The 5,139-nt window shown below is 38.8% G+C and overlaps 2 pseudogenes; one reads left to right on the top strand and one right to left on the bottom strand.

The window, feature by feature from the left end:
• The window catches only part of LOC101659741, a 2,071-nt pseudogene extending 614 nt beyond the window's left edge, over positions 1-1,457 (top strand).
• An 836-nt stretch (positions 1,458-2,293) lies between these two features.
• LOC115868026 lies at positions 2,294-2,407 on the bottom strand (annotated as a pseudogene).
• Positions 2,408-5,139: the final 2,732 nt, after the last annotated feature.

Raw genomic sequence — 5,139 nt, 5'->3', positions numbered from 1 at the left:
ATACCCTACTATGTAGGCATGCCCAGCAAAGGGGCATGCCATTCACTGCACCCCCATGTCCCAGAGGGACTCCCCTTGAGCCGAGCCCTACAACCCCAGGACTGTCTGGGGGTGGGGACAAACGATCTTAATTTTACAAATGAACATATGCAGGTCTAACAGGATTAATGAGGTAAAACTAAGACCATAATAGTATAGGGGGGAAATATTAAAGAACTAGAGGATAGCTATGTGTTTCAACAGTGCTATACTGCACCCTGGATATACCACCCCATAACAGGACAATCTTCAGAGTAGCTGATTTATTGGCCAATGATTCAAAGGGCATCAAAGTGGTGGGTGCTCACTCCTTGAAAGAAGTATCTCCAAGCTGAAGAAACCTTGGCGGATCATACTTCTCATGAAGGCCAGTCAAGTCATCAATGATGTCATTGAACAACTGGTCCTGTTGTTGGCTGCTGGTGACATCATGGATGGGAGGACATTTTAAATGCAGGATACCACAGAAGATGTCAGAACCGCAAGGCCAGTGGGAATTTTGTTTGTGGGTTGCAAGCCTGGTTAGTGGTGGAGAAGGGGCCAGGTGTAGCCCATCACTCATTCCAGGAGGAAACAAAGAAGCTTGGCTGCACATTAAGACAATCTTCCAAGGCATTGCTTTAAAAGTAGAAACTGGAGAACCCTGCTGTGACTGAGTGGGAGACGAGGGAGCAGGACACTTTGTGATGAGGGCATTCCTGTCACCCTCACCAGAGCCCTGGTGGTGTAGTAGTTACATGTTGGGTTGCAAACTGCAAGGTTAACAGTTCAAAACCAATAATGACTATTCAGGAGAAAGATGGAATGATGGGGCTTTCTACTCCCTTTAAGCGTTACAGTGTCAGAAACTCACTGGGGCAGTTCTGTAGGGTGACTGTGAGTCGGCATTGACTTGATGGCAGTGAGTTTGGTTTGGGTGTGGTCACCCTCCGTGGAGAAGCTGTCTTTGCTTGAGGCTTATCATTGCTGAACTATGAGAGGTTACAAGTTGGTAAAAAATGAAAAGGCCCCAGAATATCTAGTTTGGTGGAGACAAGCGCATGTTCCTGGAGGACATTCGGAAAGGTCTTCTCTGATTCCAATATCATCTCTTATTCACAAGGCTTCATCGTGCTCTGGTAGGTAGCCACAGAATTTGGTAGGACCCTCAATGTTAGTGGCACTGCCTTGATAGGAAGGTGGGGGGCAGAAGCTGTATCATCAGCAGTGTATTCTAGGGTAAAGGATGCACTTGACTGAAACCCAGAACTTCAGAATCTCCTTCTGGATGACTTTTTTAAGTTGGCTATGGAAAACTGCCCAAACTTTTGGCGGTGGACCATCAGTACAGGGCCATGTCCTGCTTTACCACTGTGCTCTCCTTCTATGATCACTACAGACATGAGATACTGCCTGCCAATCTCATTCAGGTTCAGTGAGGAGCATTACATAAGGGCTCACTCCTGTGAATCCTTAACCAGGCTACTTAGTCCATCCACACTCACTGGACAGGCCATGGTAGCAGCATGCCATTATGCACCACAATTCCATAATCCAGAACATTCCATTTGCCACATAATGCTGCTTTACAGGGCTTTGTCTCCTATTCTCTGCTCACATCTTTTGAAATAAAATGGTGTGTGACTCCAATAGAGCGTTTCCATAAAGTCGTTCTGTGAGACCTATCATCCCTCTGCCCTTGCCTCTTGGAACTGCCCAGGAGTGACATTATGTGTGACAGCTATGAAGCAGCTCCTTGACGCTCCTCTGTCAACAGATTCTGTGTGTGGCCCTGGTACCGGCAGCAGCTATTCCAACACAGATGGGAAGGGTTTTGTGGAATTTGATCTAACTTTGTCTCATGTAGCTGAATTTTTTCCCTATACTTAATAAAAGCTATATGTTTATGTTCTTTAAAAAAAAGACAGCATTTACCCAAGGACAAAGTACAGAGGGCTAGAAAAGGAAGAATAGAAAAGGAAACACAAGGAGGAAATGGGGCAGGTGATGGTCCATTGGAGGAGTTGCAATGGATGAGTTGAAACAAAATGTGTATGAGTTATTGAGTGTAAACCTGATGATCTGCTCTGTAAACTTTCACCTAATTCACAATAAAAGGTTTTTAAAAAATAAAATACCAGCCTTTTATCATCCAACTTTGAGGTAGTTAAAGTTTATTGTGCCAACCTGGCCTATTACCATCACTTGTGCTGAGTGCTGTCTAAGAATGCCATCCGACGGTTGCTTCCATTATAATGAAGTTTGCTTTGGATTCAGCTGGGAATCCAGAACGGATCCAAAGAAGAGTTCTCCAATTTTTCTCTGGGTTTTACAGGGACTGTTTTACCCCCTTCCATGTTAACACTTTTAAAACACCTTAAAAGGGCACAAGGAAGCTTCTTTAAAAGACATTACCTAAAACAATAATTTTAGGAATGTATTGTTGAGTTTGTCACATATTGATAATACTATGTATAAAAAGTCTACTTCTGACTCATAGTGATCCCATACAGAGTTTGTGAGGCTGTAAATCTTTGTAGATGCAGACAGGAACGTCTCTCTCCAGTAGAGTGCCTGGTAAGTTTGTTATACCAATGCGTAACTGCCAGCACCACAAATTTGTATAATCATAGCAAAATAAGTGGGGAGAGAATAGAGTCATATAAGAGTACCCAGAATTAAGTTATTGTGTATCTGAAGTGGATTCTAATAAGTATATTTATGATCCTTATGGCAAAATAATATGATAATAATAAGGGTCCTGGGACTAGGAAGGCAAAAAGATTAGAGAAATTATATGCGTATACTAGAAACAAATGTATGTTTCAGATATTTTTTTCCAGATATGGAAAAGAAAGAAAACATGTGATTTTTTCCCCTCCTTTTTTTTCCCCCTCCTTGGCATCTGTCCCAAGCACATAGAATGCAGATTAAGTTATCCACACTTAATAATTTCAAGCTGATTTTGAAATTATTGAAAAATAGGCTTTAATACTTCTTTGAGAATCTGATCTCCATTTAAATCTGATTTCTTGGAGAAAATTCATTATAAAAGTCTTGCAAATGAACATTGTAAGCCCATCACATTCTGAATCCTAGTACTCATGTACTGAGAAAGACAAGGTAAAAATTTCTTCAGGTTTAAAAGGAATAAGCTATCCAAAATGTTTTCTTTTCTTTTTGAAATATATCAAAACAATGATAATAGACTTTTCAGTTTCTGCTCTTACTTTATTACATAGGGTTACAGTAGGTCATTCGTAGATAAAAATTTTTTTCCTTAGAGAAATTTGTAATTTTGCTTTTCTAAAAAATTATACTTGTAAAATACATAGATTACTATATATATTTATTACTATTTATAAATATAGACAAATCATTGTATGTAAAGTCAACATATTTTTCTCATATTACCAGTTTTTTTATACTTTATAAATTAGTCAAAACCATTAGATTACTTTGATAACTTGGCCATCTACTCCTATAAAGATTATAGACTAGAAACCCCTATGGGCCCATTCTACTCTGTCATTTAGTGTCGCTGTGAGTCTGAATTCACTCAAGAATACAATATTCCTTTGTTAAAACCTGCATATAATAAATTAGACATCCTGATAAAACATAGATTTGGAGAAATGTTTGGAATTGGAAGCAAAATCCATTAACAAATATTAAGAAGTTCTGAGCTATGATGATGATGGTTGGTAATAGGCATTAGAGCAGTGGTTCTCAACCTTCCTAATGCCGCGACCCTTGAATACAGTTCATGTTGTGGTGACCCCACCCATAAAATTATTTTTGTTGCTACTTCATAACTGTCATTTGCAACTGTTATGAATCAGGCGACCCCTGTGAAAGAATTGTTGGACCCCTAAATGGGTCGCGACCCACAGGTTGAGAACCTCTGCCTTAGAGGAAGGTGTGTGACTGACATTGGAGATGATATCAATACCTCATTGTCTTTATTGTTCAGTACACAGAACCAAGGATCACTGAATCGGTGTTGACAATTGATTTCCACTGGTGAGATGTTGTGTGATATGTATGTTTGATACTTCTTGCTTTCTCGTTTAGGATATATCAGAGAAGGATTCTTGGCTGTGCAAAATGCTGTGGACAAAGCCATCATATTTTACCATGCAAACGATAGTGCACAGAGGCTTTTTGATAACATCGATGTTTATGCAAAAAGATTTCCATTTCCATCCTTCTTTGCTGACAACTTTCTCACTTTCCTTGGTCAGATCTGGCCCCCAATGATCTTACTTACATTCTCTTTAACTGTATTAACAATACTCTATACCATTGTGTGGGAAAAGGAAACAAGATTAAAGGTAACTACTTTAAAAAATTATTTATTATGTCTTTAAGTATAAACTACTCTGAAGTTCTTTGGGCCCCATTAGAAATATTAGGGTGTACTTACCTTTACATATTAGTTGATGTAAGGTAGTAAAAGAACATTTGAGGCACTTAAAATAAAATAGTTGAAGCATAGTTGTTGAAACCCTAAATACATGTGTTTAATCCTTTTCACAGTTCTCCCTTCATGGCCTTAAACCAGCTCTTCACCTGGGAACTTTATTATTTGAAATTATATAATGCTGAACTTTCAAAGCTATGTAAATTATTTTTCCAAGATTGAACTATTATTTTTAAATGTTCTTATTTGTCCTATGGGTCATCTAAAATTCCAATTAGTGCCAGAAATATTTTAGTCCTTAAGTAATTACTTAAAATCTAAAAGTTTATGTACGCTTAAAAAATATAATACCTTTTTCCTGTTTGACAATTTTTTTACAGATTGATCAGTGATACTAGCCACATTGCTCATAGTGTGTCAACAGTCTCTCTAATTGTATTTTGTTGGTTACATTTCCAGGACTCTAGCTTCCCTGGTTCCATATCTTTCCATCTTTGCCTTGGAATAATTGTTGGCATTGTACCATGCTTCACAGTGGTTGGACCATTCTTTATTATTTTCGTATCTTGCATCATCCTCTGTTGCCCCACACTCACTTTTCTGTTATTTGTCTCCCTGGGAGGGGGTTATAGATTAATCCTTGTGATCAATTCCCCCTTTCTTCCCCGACCCTTCCCTAATCCTCCTGGTATCTCTAC

The sequence above is a fragment of the Echinops telfairi genome, unplaced genomic scaffold (genome assembly GCF_000313985.2).
Source record: "Echinops telfairi isolate 266 unplaced genomic scaffold, ASM31398v2 ScPeMD7_5;HRSCAF=22, whole genome shotgun sequence".
Taxonomy (NCBI): Eukaryota; Metazoa; Chordata; class Mammalia; order Afrosoricida; family Tenrecidae; genus Echinops; species Echinops telfairi.
The sequence above is the reverse complement of the archived record's forward strand: the minus strand, read 5'-3'. Positions and strand labels throughout refer to the sequence as shown.